This window comes from Dunckerocampus dactyliophorus, chromosome 21 (genome assembly GCF_027744805.1).
Source record: "Dunckerocampus dactyliophorus isolate RoL2022-P2 chromosome 21, RoL_Ddac_1.1, whole genome shotgun sequence".
NCBI lineage: Eukaryota > Metazoa > Chordata > Actinopteri > Syngnathiformes > Syngnathidae > Dunckerocampus > Dunckerocampus dactyliophorus.
Genome location: NC_072839.1, coordinates 9,088,920 through 9,104,228, shown reverse-complemented (window position 1 = coordinate 9,104,228; position 15,309 = coordinate 9,088,920). Strand labels below are relative to the sequence as shown.

The 15,309-nt window shown below is 41.9% G+C and overlaps 1 protein-coding gene across 2 annotated transcripts in view; it reads right to left on the bottom strand.

The window, feature by feature from the left end:
• Positions 1-15,309, bottom strand: part of ptprn2 (protein tyrosine phosphatase receptor type N2) — a 125,226-nt gene that overhangs the window by 74,377 nt on the left and 35,540 nt on the right. The window lies entirely within an intron of this gene.

Here is a 15,309-nt window from a genome sequence, read left to right as displayed (position 1 = left end):
TGTGGCCCATGGCCCATGTGGCAATATTGTTTGTTAAAGGGATCGTTCCGTTTTTTTGACATGAAATTAGATGACATCCCCATCAGCAGTTTAGTCCATCAACAGCGACTGAACCCCCACTTGGTCTCCTAAGTCCAGTTCTGGTTGGATTTCGGTGATGAAGAACGTACTTCTAGGTCAGGGGTGTCCAAAGTGCGGCCCGGGGGCCATTTACGGCCCGCGACTGCTTTTTTATTGGCCCTCAGCACATTCTAAAAATACAATTAAACAATAAAATTAAAAGGACACGAGCAAAAATGGAAAAAAAACCCTGTAATTTTACAAGAATAAAGACAAAATATTAAGGGAGTAATGTCATTATATTAACAAAAAAAATAGCTGAAATATTATAGGAAAAAAGTAATATAAGAAACAAACCAAACAAAGAATTAAGTTGAAATTTTAGGAAAATTAGTTTGGGTAAATGCTGTAATGTTATGATCACAAAGTCAAAATACTATGAGAATAAGTCATGTTAGTATGAGGAAAAAAAATGTACAAGTAAAACGGAAATATTTGTAAAAAAAAAAAAAAAAAACAGCCAAAAATTAATGTAAGGAGAAACAGCCCATAATAATAATAATAATAATAATAATAATAATAATAATGCGCTTTGTCACTGATAAAATGAATAAATATATTTTATATGTGTAAATATATATATGTACATTATACTAAATATTTTGTTTGGGTTGGTTTTAAAAAAAAAAAAAAATGTAAAAGCGGCCCCCGCATCTTTTGATTTTTCAGTATGCGGCCCTTAGTGGAAATAGTTTGGACACCCCCGTTCTAGGTAGTCGCTGGGGTTTTACAAGTAAGGAGTTCGGCTTCTCAAAACACTATGCGTTCAAAAGAGGAATACATTTGCATCACAATAATGCCTACTCGGAAAAATCAGACCTCACAAATCGCTCTGCGTTATATTTGTCTCCCGCCGTTTCCCTGCGCACTGTCGCCTGTCCATTCTTGTGTATGTGAAGGAAGACGCTCGCGTCTTCTTCCGCTCCGTCGCGGAAAGACTTTTTTTGAGCGCATATTATTTAGAGAAGCCAAACTCCTTACTTGTGAAACCCCAGCGACTACCTTGAACTGCGTTCCTCATCACCGAAATCCGACCAGAACTGGATTTAGGAGACCAAGTGGGGGTAAGTGGGTGTTAATGGACTACAATGCTGATGGGGATGTCATACAACTTCATGTACAAAAATCCGAACTATCCCTTAAATGTCCAAAAAAGACGTGCAAAACCCGCCATGCACAAGTCCCCCGCGGCCACGCAGAACCGGGAAAGTTCAACACGACCAACCCCGTCACGCATCTAAATCAGCACCACCAAAATAGCATGAGGATCCTCGCATTAGCACATAGACAAAGAAACAAACCACCGCCCCCACCAAACAACCAACGGCGTCCAAAACACCTGCAAAGAGAGAAGGGAGGGTTTCTCATATCTACTGTTGCTGACTCTCGGTCAGCAACAGTAACATTCCACACTACAAAATAAGTACTAAAAGTAGCACCAATTCGTAATCGGATTGATATCGGGATCAGCCGATACTCAAAGTTGCAATATCAGTATCATACCGGAAGTGAAAAGGTTGTTTTGGGACACGAGTAGCTACAATGTATGTTATAAAGTGGCATATCCAAACCAATATTCTGTACATACCGCCAATCGTACTTTCCATTAAAGAGAAGCGTGTAGCATGTGTTTATTTGCATCATAACGTCATGACGGAGGACTCTAGAAAAGATGTTATGTATTTGAGAGCCGGGCATATGTCGATTGCTTGGAGACTCGCCTGCCTGACTGTGTTCAAATAGCATTCACGTAGCGTCAACACAAGCCAACTGTAGACTGATGGGGACAAAGTGGTGCAGGGGTGTCAAACATCGCAGTTATGGCTGTCCTCAGAGAGCCACCTCATAATATTATTACACAATCGTCCACGCATTTGACTATTATTTCTTTTACTAACAAATCGATGGGTAACGAAATGCTTGGAATAGCTTGTTGCATAATCAAATAATATTAAAGTTTAGACGAACTGCATGTAGGAAAGAACAAATCAATTTAGAAGTAAAAAGGATGAAGTGCATTATTGACACATTATCCGCAGGCTTTCGCAGGCCACATAAAATGGCGTGGCGGGCCACGTGGGTTCGCTGAAATGGTCGAAACCTGGAGGAACCTAGCATGTGAAGTCCGGCAGCAACACGTGTCAGTCCTCTGCGTGTTTTTTCCTGCTCACAGATCATCAATGCATAAATGCTAGGGAAATGTAAAATGTGGACCGCGTCATATGGAATTAGCATCACTCTTGGTTTGTGTGCATCTGTCTGTCTTTGTACGCCGTGTGTGTGCCCTCTAGCAGACGGAGGATGATGCAAAAGAGGATGGGTACTAGCGAGAGTGTACGACAAACGCTTGCCTCTCCCTAACACACACACACACACACACACACAGAGCCAGGGGCAATGGAGGAGAAGAGACTGAGGAAGACTTTGATCACCGAAGTGAGCACATTCAAGCACTCAAGCAGAGAGCGGTAGCCAGTGATGGGGAGTAGAGCGTCCAGGGAAAGACGGGGAAGAGGGAGGGATGGGCTTGTTTTCTGACCTCTCTGCTCACTGATACTCGCTGCACTGTCTACCAAAAAAGAAATCAAAAGTAAAGTTCTCGTGATTCCATGCTGACAAACTCAATTTTACTTTGACAGCGCAACCCGTCGTAAGAGACGAAAACAGAATGTAGGTGAGAAAATGTAATTCTCACTTCTTTTTTTTTCCCAGCCTCTGGTGGCTTGTTGGTTGGGAGTGGTAAACATCACAGTAGCAAACACGCCGCTGTGTTGCTGGGGAATGCCAGCAGCTTAAGATGACCACCACGGCGACGTAGGCTTCTTAAAGTGTCACAGAGCCGTGTGGATAAAACATTGTGTTGTTTGCCAAGAGAGCAGGTAATTATCATTGGCATTTTGACAAGTGTTTGCCAGAGTGAAGGTCAACTCTGTCTGCGTGGGAGATCTATGCTGATCTGCTCAGCTGGAAAACACAAGCACTCAAATGGTAGCCACCATCATGCAGCCCCTCCGCTGCGTTTTCGCTTGAAAGCAGCCTGCCAGTGACTTTGTATCGGCTAACTAGCTCAATCCCATTTGACAGACAAAAGGAAAACTGCACTTTTTTGGAATTTTGCCCATCGTTTACAATCCTTTTGTGAGACATGAGCACACGTCTTTCTCTTTTCTGTGCGTTTCAAAAAATATAAAAACAGAGACAGCTCATTACTGCATGTAACGGGACACACCTAAGACGGCTATTAAAACACCTCCAACAAGGTTTTATGGTTTTATGTGCATGCTGTAACCATGTACTAACTGCTCCATTCATAATAACATGTAATACTTACAGTACGTTGCCGTATTTTGGTCCTTTTAAGCATGACTGGATCTTCCTTCCTGGGCGCATTGATTTCACATAGCAACATAGAAACGAACACCTGCACCGAGCATTAACTTTGCCAAACTCAAAGACAAAAACACAGCAGCAGTAGCGGCAGCTCCAATATGTAGCGTTACCCTTCGGTAGTGGCCTGAGGCATTGTGAGCGTGGCATTGTGTGCGGTGAAGCTAGTCGCTAGCCAGCTAGTAGCTAGCCGATGCGGTGTGGCAAGGTGTCAATACGCCAGTAATGTAGTTCCATCGGTGTGACAAGGTTAATAATAATATTGACAATGTCGCTGTAGCTTGGTTAACGTTAGGGTTGCAACGATACACAAAATTCACGGTTCGGTTCAGTTCCATACGTTTGTGTTACGGTTCGATATTTTTTCGATCCAAAAAATAAATGACCTTGCCTTTTTTTAATGTGAATTTTATTGAAATTGCCAACATTTTTCAATGTTTTCAGCATGGTATAAATGTGGGAGGCGGAGCTTGGTGGAAGTTGATAATATAAATATGAAACTGCGTATTATCGCTACAGGGGTAACGGTTCGGTATAGGTACACGTATTGTTACACCCCTAGTTAATATGCACGTCACATTATATGTAAATTAAGTGTTGCTGGCGCCTTTTTCAGTTTTTTTCAGAAGGCTTTAAGGGCGGAATAAAAGAGAAAGGCATATGTGTTCATGTCTCACATAAGGATTGTGGAAGATGGGCAAAATTCCCCAAAAAAGTGCAGTTTTCCTTTAAACTGGGCATACTCTGTGCATATTAAACCCCATTCTAGCCCAATTTTGACAGCTATAAATCCGACATTTTCAAGTCTGGTCAGCCATCTTTTTTGGGGCGGTGTGCAGGGTGAACGAAGACATATTAGCAGCTGCTGAATGCTCTGTTCGTACAACAATGGGATGAATTTCTTATGCTATCACAATTTGGCGTGAGGCAGAGTTACGATTCCATTTCCCAAACCTCCTGTGAAAAGCAGAAGAATAAGCAGAAGAATAGCACCATCTCTTTTTGTGTCGTTAGTAGTTTGTTTTTTTTTTCGGCAAAGTGAATCCACAGAAGACGTCTTCTTCCCCATTTGTACGATACGTGACCAAGCCTGAAATGCGCAGTACCGCCCCCCACAGGACTTGAGGAACAGTCCTGACTACAATTTTGTACTTTCTAGATTCAAGTAGTTGAAAGAGCACAAGTCAGCAGGAAGACAGGAGCAAATAAATGGGCAGTGATGGGCAGTAAACCCTCATGGCATTGTGATTGGTCAGTGTCCTGTTCAAGAAGGAGGGATTCTCTCACTGAATGGAATGCATTTCATATCACGTGTTGTCTTTTAGAAAAACTTTCTTTCCCCTGTTTGAATAATAAGCAGACTCTCTTGGATTTCCTCTGTGTTGTTACTCAAGTATGAGGAAGACACACGGGGAGGATATTGTCTGTGTTCATGCCTCCCTGGGGTGACAGCCGTGTGTCAGGGTCTGTGCTCTCTGCTCCAGATGGTCCAGCTACTTGCTCTCAGGATCCTCTGGCTTCCAGCCGTCATTGACCAGGGCCAGGGTTCTCACGGCCCGGGGGCCCGTGGAATCATTGCTGTGGCCTGGCCTCTGGGGGCCTTTGTGGCCTCTGAGGGGCTGCGGGGTCGCCCGGGCGTGACAGCCATGACAAAAGAAGAGTCCTCGCCCGGATCCTACTGAGTACTCCAGCACTCCCACAGCCCCGGTGTCTGGCCTAGTGCGGCGACACATCAGTGATGATATCATACGTGCCTGACCATCCCGCAGCCTTGCAGCTCGCAGTGTAAACATTTAAAGCGTTAGGGATGCAAGCCTTTGTCTTGCTGAATGAGCTATGCACAGGATCCTATATGTTATATTGGATGAACTTGTCTGTGCAGCTCGACAGTGTGCGAGCCCTCAAAAAGCACCATGAACACTGATGCATATTTTCCCAAATTGAGCGTCAGGACCCAAAAACGGTCAATCAATTCTCAAAATAAACACTTTCAAAGTCACACGTTCACTCATTCGTTGTGTTTGCCAGGGGGTTACGTTCCAGGACCACTAGCATATGGCAAAATACAGCCAATAATTGAGACACCCATAAAAACGTCTATTTATAACATGTGGAACACATGCGCCGCAGTAATTGATATAAATGCTTATACACTAATATACGTGTACAACACTATTTTATACTAACATAACCCCCAAGGCATGCTGGGTAACTTCATGCTGGGGAAGTGTCATATGGACTGCCCCCCATGCCTTGTGAGTTATAAATGGCAAATAAATAAAATAGTATTGTTTTGCATGCATATTAGCAGGTAAGCATCTATTTCAAGTTACATCGCGTGTTTCACTTGCTGTGTTCCTTTTTGGTTGCACCGTGAGTGAGGTAGACATTTGGGTTGATGTGGCTGAGTGAGTGAGAGTGTAGATATCAAGCAAAAGAACTGCGTATAAAAAAAAACACCTCTTCACACAAGTTGAAGTTTGCCTCTGAGTGATGATACCTTTAACGTGATTTCTCCACCGAGCGTCTTACGATGTCTAATTTCACTTTCTTTCAGGTACGGACACCAGACGAGTCTGTCTCCCCGCTTTGGGAGACATAATGAAGTTTAAACTTGAATAGTTAACTAAAAAGAACAAAAGTGACGTCCTTCCTCTCAGTGTAGTGTCCGCCAGTGTATCCCGAGTCACACATAGCACACGTCACCACCTCACCGCCGCACTTCCACTGCCACCAGCTGTTGTTTTTTTCCCCCATTTTCTTTACTAAACGGCAAGGTACATGTTTATTGGTTCTAGAACATTGATATTTATTTTGATATATTTTTTTACATATTTGCTAATTGTGATCGCAGCAGAATAATGTTTATTTTGTGTTATTTTGTTAGTTTTGTGGGTGGTTTTTACAAATAAACTCGGTAAAAATGATGTTAAATGTTCAGTTGGCCATTCATTTGTCATTTGTAATTATATTTGCATCATTTTCTGCATGTAAAACTATAATTATTGTCTATAAAATGTGTTTTTTGTGTTTGTGTCTGGAACGGATTAATTGGACTTACATTCTTTGCTATGGGAAAATGTGCTTTGGTTAGAGTCCGTTTTGGTTTGAGTCGGACCTTCTGGAACGTATTATTGTTCAGGTTGTTGTGGTCGATTCAGTGCCCTGAGAATACAATGACGTGGATGTATGAGAATATTTACAGGCATACAGAAGGAGACAAGTAACCAAATACAGACATTATACAGGAATTACAACAGAAGGAGACAACTACCCAAATACAGGAATTACAGAAGGTAAACTTTGAAACTGTGAAATACTAATCATTAGTATTTAGTATAGTAGTTGCAAAGTTTACCGGTTAGATTTTATACATGCGATATGTTTTATAGTAAGAGGAAGATCATTTTGATTGTGTGCACCCCTGATATACATGTACAATGTACATAAATACTCATATTTATAAATAAAATAAATAAATAAATATATATATATATATTCTCTATGTTTATAGTAGGAGGTAGATCTTTGGGACAAATTAGCCCACAGGCTGAAAAAGTGTGAGCACCCTTGTGCACGTTTCACTATACTTTATTTTGAAAAACATGCACCGGAATCACCTGTCTGCCCTGTTGGCACTTGACAGATAAGGAGTGGAAGAAAAAGCCGAGAGAAAGGCTTTTAAAGTTAATTCATGCATTTGTTGTTGAAGCCTCTGAAAACGACCCTAATGTTGTAATAATGTTGTTTATTACTGACAGTAAATTTAAATATAAAAAAATATATAAATACTGTCACAGTGACGCAGCAGCAGCACGACACAGCGGCGGCGGCCTGCCTCCCATGCAGCCCACAACCACAGCTTCAAAACAATCCTCGGAGAAACCTTGCAGTCACTGCTAAGATTTGGAGAAGGGGTCAGAATTAATAAACTTTGCTTCTTCCTACTCCTTTTCGGATATGATGCAAGTGTAAACGTGATGTGCCTTGTTAAAGCACGTCTGAAACAAATAAAAACCTTTACTATTACTAACATGAAATAACAAGATTTCACGGCACAGTAGGAACACAGCTGCACAAAAAATACAACCTCACGCAAACAAAACGCACACACGCGGCCTTGTAGTTTTGATAAAGCAGCAGCTTTCTCTTTTGTTTTGCAGCCGAGCGGGGATTAGGCGTTGCGCGTCTTTGTCCTGCGGTTTTCCAGTTGAGCAGAACACAAGAGCCTCTACCTCCGCTAATACAGTCAGACCTCCCAGCAGGCTTTTCACCAACGCAGCCGCTAAGAACCTGCCGCCCAAAAGATGCTTTTCAATGAGTTATCAAATGTCCTCAATACTGTCCGTGCCTTTCAAGCCAGTCTCTTTGTCTATTCTTGTCAATGGGCATTGAGCACATCAAATAGAAGTGCTGGGCAGATAGATGGACAACAGTATGCAGCAGAGCCATATAAACCTCCATCAGATCGGGAAAATGTGTTTCTGTATCACAACATATACATTACAAGGCAAAGGTGAACGCTTTAGACCGCTTTCCATTTGCCATGCTGCTGGAAACTAGGTGACCATCAAGAAACGATGGAAGAGCTAATGGGTGTAAAAATGTGAGCCAAAGAAGTTTTTCAAAAATGATTCTAGGTTTAATCCAGGCATTCACAAACTTTTTGAGAGCACGGGCCGCTTACAGGAAAGAACATTTTCCCCTTAAAGTCCTCATGCTAATTTAAAAATCAAAAATGTCAAAACATTTAAACCTACTTGAGATCTGTTTGATAAGAATGTTGCACTTTTCAAATAAGAATCCTTAATTTGGGAAATACTGTTCAGCGACCTAAATTAGGCTTTGAGTTTTGGACCCCTGGGGGCCGCTGGAGGAGTCTGGGTGCGTCAAGTATTCACCCCGGAAGCATATTCGATCGAAGTGACAAACTTGTCAACAAACACGACAGGAAACTGTCACAAGCCTGCGCTATGGTAGGCCATAAGTGGTAAAATATATCAAACATAATTACACACACTAAATAATACTGTGTTTCCCAAGAGATAGTCAGGCGCACTTTAGCTTGCTTAAAGGAAGTTGCTCTTTATTTAGGCAAACAGCAGCCAAAAGGGAACTCGCAATGAGCTCATCAACACATCGGAAAGGGCAGGAGGTCACTACTCAACATAACATTTGGACTCACGCAGTCATTAAAGAAATAATGCAATAACTGTCACACAGTAACGTAACGCAACAGATAGATAACATACAACTACTACTACTACTACTACTACTACTACTAGTGGAGTATAATAAACAAGTATGTTAACTCTAAACAACAATTTTGACCAACTATTTACAAAACGTTGCCGCAAGGCATGCTGGGAAGCCAGAAGCACTCCCGTTGCGGCACTTGTTTTGTGAAAGGCTGTCTGTTTAGTAGGGGTGTCACAAGATCAGAAGGTTAGTAGTTCAGGAAAAAAAACCTGTCTCAGATAATAATGCTAACAATAATACACACAATAAGTGAAAATTAACTGGACAATTTTTCTGTTTTCCTCGTCTCCCGCTTCCAAACAGGCTGTGCACTGGTTTCAGCACCTTGGCGCATTTGTTCCATAGAACAACAGCAAGAACGGAGTGAGCCCTTTTGTTAGCCTTACAGTCTCTTTGCCTCGGTGGGTAGAGGCGGGGCTGCTAGCATACACACGGAGTGAAGAAGAGTGTAGCCTCACGAGGAGTAATGCAAGGTAACGTAGTAGAAATTAAATGGGTAGATTGCAATGTATTGTCATATATATTTATATATTTTCATTGTACTTTACTGATGTAAGGTACAAATGTACTGTTAAAAAAATGTAATGTTCTCATATATCCAATCTCATTTATCGTCTCGTCACGCCCCTATTGTTTCACATTAACATAGTTGTGATTATTCATGGTAGTAGTTGCCCTAAGTGTGTTTACGTACCTGTTACATGTTGTGCTGTCATTTTTGTGCTGGCACTATGATTGTAGTCAGTGTTCTGTCTGGTGGCCGCCCACTGTGTATGAAGCTCATTGCAAGCTCAGTGTCAATTCAAGCGCCTTGTTCTTCAAGCAAGCTAAAGTGCTTCTCTTGTAAGAGTTGAGATTGCCACAATATTATAATATTTGTAGACATTGCAGGGTACATGGGCTGCACTTACAATAAATGTCAAGTAGGGGGCCGCAAAATGTGGTCCCGCGGGCCGTAATTGGGTTTCAGACCCCTGCCTTAGTGCTTCCTGTTCATAGTTATGTCCTTCTGATAAGCCACAACTTCCATTTTTGCAGCAAAAAAAAATTGCGGACCCCCAACCAATGACTCATGGACCCCAGTATGCCTCTGGTTTAATCCAAGCATCACATATACAGCTTTTAGACACACAGTAGATCCATGATACCTTCGTAGCGCAAAAAGTAACACAAATGACACAATTTAATAGCCGACTGAAGACCAAACATATGTGGTGTGAAAACGTGAAAACGTGATTTGCGCCCCCCCAATTGAAATCTATCGGTCTGGAAAAGGTAATAAAGCCATTTCTAAAGTTTGGAACTCCAGCAAACCACAGTGAGAGCCATTATCCACAAATGGCCAAAACATGGAACAGTGGTGAACATTCCCAGGGGTGGCTGGCCAAACAAAATCACCCCAAGAGCGCAGCGACAACTCATCCAAGAGATCAAAAAAGACCCCACAACAACATCCAAAGAACTGCAGGCCTCACTTGCCTCACTTAAGGTCAGTGACTCCACCATAAGAAAGACACTGGGAAAAATGGCCTGCATGGCAGAGTTCCAAGACAACTGCTGAGCAGAAAGAACATTACGGCTTGTCTCAATTTTATTATAAAAAGATCTTGATGATCCCCAAGACCTTTGGGAAAATACTCTGTGGTCTGACGAGACAAAAGTTGAGTTTTTTGGAAGGTGTGTGTCCCTTTACATCTGGCGTAAAAGTAACGCCGTATTTCAGAATCATACCAACAGTAAAATATGGTGGTGGTAGTGTGATGGTCTGGGGCTGTTTTGCTGCTTCAGGAGCTGGAAGACTTGCTGTGATAAATGGAACCATGAATTCTGCTGTCTACCAAAAAGTCCTGAAGGAGAATGTCTCGACATCTGTTCATGACATCAACCTGAAACCATCCTGGGTTCTGAAGGAGGACAATGATCCAAAACACACCAGCAAGTCCACCTCTGAATAGCTGAAGAAAAACAAAATGAAGACTTTGGCGTGGCCTAGTCAAAGTACTGACCTGAATCCTATTGAGATGCTGTGGCATGACCTTAAAAAGACACTTCATGCTGGAAAACCCTCCAATGTGGCTGAATTACAACAATTCTGCAAAGATGAGTGGGCCAAAATTCCTCCACAGCGCTGTAAGAGACTCATTGCAAGTTATCACAAACGCTTGATTGCAGTTGTTGCTGCTAAGGGTGGCCCAACCACTTATTAGGTTTAGGGGGAATCACTTTTTCACACAGGGCCATGTAGGTTTGGATTTTTTTTTCTCCTTTAATAATAAAAAGTTTCATCTAAAAAACTGCATTTTGTGTTCATTTGTGTTGTCATTGACTCATATTTAAATTTGTTTGATGATCTGAAACATGTGACAAAATCTGGAAGGGGGCAAACACTTGTATAATAGTGATATTGGACCTCTTGAGATTGTGCAAGTGTACCTATGCTGCGGTGGCCGAGTGCTTATGATTAAAAAATGTATTAAACAAAATGTCACAAAGCCTGATTTAGCATGCTGATTGTTGCACCTTGAATGGCTGTGATGCTGTAAAAAAGTGCTGCTTGGCCGTCCACTTCCATGAATGCTAGAACGCATGCTGCGCGGGCTCCCAGCAGCAGGTTGAGCCCAGGATGCAGCAGGGGTTGTGATGAGTTCATTAGGAGGCCACGTCATTTATGCACAGTCACACATACGGCAAAGGTCAGCTAGGATTACCCAGGTGGCCGCTGCATGTGGGCGTCACTTTCATTTTCAGATTTAAAACGCAATGTTGCTCCGCAACCTGCAAGCTCCTTCAATAACAACAACAAAAGCATCGTCGTGTTGTGTTGAAGTCAACGTCAGGTATTTGCAGGATCTGAACTGTGCATTCACTTTGCATCATTTCTAATATCAGAGGGCGGGAAGTCCACTCCAATTCACACTGTGACGGAAATAAAAGAGGGGGGCGGGGGCAGCACGGTAGACAGGAAATGAAGTTCTAGCACAATTTCATCAAAGGTCGGCGGGGGCACAAATGTTGCCTTAAAGACCACAGATTGATTTAATATTTCATTCTTCACCAGATGTGTTGTGAATAAAGAGCACCAATTAAAACCACAAGCTAGTTTCACTTTTGCCCATCGCTATTCAGGTGGGCTCGTATTCATAATTCATCCACACGGGTCAGGCGGACCATCGTGTTGACTTAACATTTGGGCTGACATTTCAGCCCCGCTCACGCCTTTCATTAGCGCTCACTACACGCCGTCCCATCAAAGTCCATCAAAGCAGCGAGGGAAACGGGAAGCGGAAGGGGAAGAATTTGAGGAAAAACGAACAATGGTGTGACTAAAGGCGCTTTTTCACCGCACAGTACTTGTTTCAGTTCGGGGAGATTACTTTTACTTTAAAATCACGCTGCATCGAACGCACAAAACAACAACGCAAAGATCTGTTGTATTTCCATCTCAGCATGTTATCAGAGAGAGTGTAATGCCGCAGCGTCCAGAATGAAGGCACACCCATTTGCCTGGGCTCCACAGGTCAAGCCGAGTAGGTACCATGGAGTGGAAAAGAGGCAAGGGTATCATCATCATCATTGCACACATGCAGAACAAAAAGCGGCAAAAGACAGCGAGACAAGAGTACCACTACACGCTGTAATCTTGTACAAAAGCCTATTCTACCAGAGCTCCGTCGCCACGACACATCCCTAGAAAGAACAAAAATAGATACACATTTCATCCAGCCACAAGACCAAAGGTGAGGACGGTTGATATTGACTGCCAGGAGTGTTGCCACACTTCACGAGAATATCCACAAACCGAGGGGAACGAAGGCAGCGAGGAGCTTTCTACAAGCTTACATCACTGTCAAAAACGGAGCGGCAGGGTTTTTGCTACATGTAATTGATCGGGGCGCTGTGCCACGATCAAGAAAAGCTGCCGCACCTTAAAAATGTGTTGTTTTTTATTGAAAACAATGTTAAGTAATATAATGTATGAATGGATATACAGTATATGCTATATAGATACATGTATAGCTTCTTAATTACGCGCATATTGACCACACTTAGTTTGAAAACAATCTACACTATCAAAAAAAGTTTCACTGCGCTTTATTTTGATAAACATGCACCGTATTGTCGTGAGAATGACAAATAGTCCATAAAATGTGTCGTCAATTGACGACAGCTTGTCAGATGCTAAGCCTATCTATACCAATGCGTGTGGTCGCTCACGTTTCAATCTCATTCCACTTTCTGGCATCTTTGTTTACACATTTTGCCTGGGTCTGTGGCGGCAGCAAGCTAGCTTGTTTTTGCCCCACGGGTGAGCTACAAGTGGCTATCACGTTCATGGGTTAAAGGCTAACTTGCTTTTTTTAAGTGTGACTTAACCCTGCTCTCTTATTATAATACTTATGGCTCGTTTTCAAAACACGAGTTGTGTGTCTAAGTTGTTCAACACAAACACAAAGTAGCTTTAATAGTGCTGCAAGTTGGATACACCTGTGCTATCATAACCCTGGATTTTGAATTTACACTGTTTATACACTACGGATTTCTATTCTATTGTGTTAACTGTGTTATTTTGAACCAAAAAATATTTTATTGAACAATTCTTTTCCCATGTTTTCGTATTACTCTAAAACAGGCATCAAATTTAATTTAGGTTTGTGTCAAATACTACAAAATATTGTACTTTTGTACTAGTCCCATATTACTGGACTAAATAGGTCAGTTAAAAAAAAGGGGCTTGACATTTTAGACTCCCACTTTCAGTGCTCTCAGCAACCTCAATGTTCTCGGTTCATGTTCTGCTAGTTGTTGAAAAAAATGAAATAAGTTAATAAATAAATATAATAAAAACAGTTATTTGTCACTATAAAAGTTTTTAAAAAATTGCAGATGCAGCAGCGGCATGACACAGCGGCGGCAGCCCACCATCACAGCTTCAAAAAATCGTCTGAGAAACCCTTTACTGTATACTGTTGTACATTATAGCGATCTAATTTGTCTTATTTATTATGTATTGTGTAAAACTAAGACATGAATAACATCAAATTAAAAGCACAAAATGAATGCCGACCCACCATCCACCAGTTGACGTTCCAGCCACGTTTTTCCAGAGAGATTATTACATCGCTGTTTGACGTGTGTGGTAAAAGGCAGTGTGCTAGCATGAATTAACTTGAGACAAATGTGCACATTAGCACTCAATAAGTCATCAAAACTTACCTTTATGCATCCCCACATAGTATCGGCATTTGAGACCAAATATGAGGTGAAAGAAAAATGGTAAAAATACAGTAGTAGTCTATCTGTGCGGCATGAGATAAAGTTAGCACACGCACAATGGACATGCGTCAAGTGAGACGGATGTAACAGAGAATCCGCCCACTTTTCAAAATAAAACATGAAAATAATGAAATAATGGAAATTATTTTTTCTTTCTGTGCGGGCCGGTACCAAATGACCCACGGCTTGGTACCGAGCCGCGGCCCAGGGGTTGGGGACCACTGCTCTACGTGGCAGCAATGCTCAAACTAATCAACAGGTTGCCTGTTCAAAGCGGTAGAAGTACACGCCCTGGAAGCGCCAATCTCGCAACCACACATCCCCACTGATTGAAAGTCGAGCAGATTAGCCCTGACTTCTTTTTTTAGTATTCAATCCCTGCCACATCATAAAAACATGTAAAAAGATAACTGTACACAGTTAAGTTCATGAAAAATAGTAGCCAATAAAACTTTGTGTGCACTCACTGAAATATACATCAGTGATAACGATCGCGATGATTGTTGGACACCACATGATTTTTAGATATCAATACATAATTAACTAAACATGCTATTCACATTGGGTAATTTGGCTCTATAACTTAAGCCATGCTTGCTTTGCAGCTTGTGTGCATTAGAAGCAACACCGAAGGCGTGATGGCGGCGGACACTAAATACGGTAATTGAACTTCCAAAAGTTCCTGTACTTCGTCAATATTATCTGTGTCATAGAAACCGTGTGCGTATTTTGCAGCACGTCAATAAAGACTTCCACTGCAGATCATTTCACAGGATGCGGTTTTTATCAGAGCCACTCAATAAAACCATGATATTCCTGTCACATTGTTTATGTCCTTTTTTTTCCTACAATATCCAGGATTAAATCGGCATTTTATCATCACAATACCTGAAGAATGTAACAATTACGACCATGGAATTTCCATTTCACTTATGACTACCAACTTCAAAATATGTTTAGCTCTGCAGGTACGTGTCGTATGACCCAAACAAATGAAATGTCATATGACCTTTTGAAACGGAACAAGCTGATGAAGCTAACGAGTGGCTAATGTTCACAAAGTTTTGAATGTTACCGTGTTAAGTGTATAAAAATCCATCCATCCATCTTCTATGCCGTTTCTCCTCATTAGGGTTGCAGGGGCATGCTGGAGCCTATCCCAGCTGACTTCGGGCGAGAGGCAGGATACACCCTGGACTGGTCGCCAGCCAATGGCAGGGCACATATAGACAAACAACCATTCACACTCACATTCATACCTATGGACAA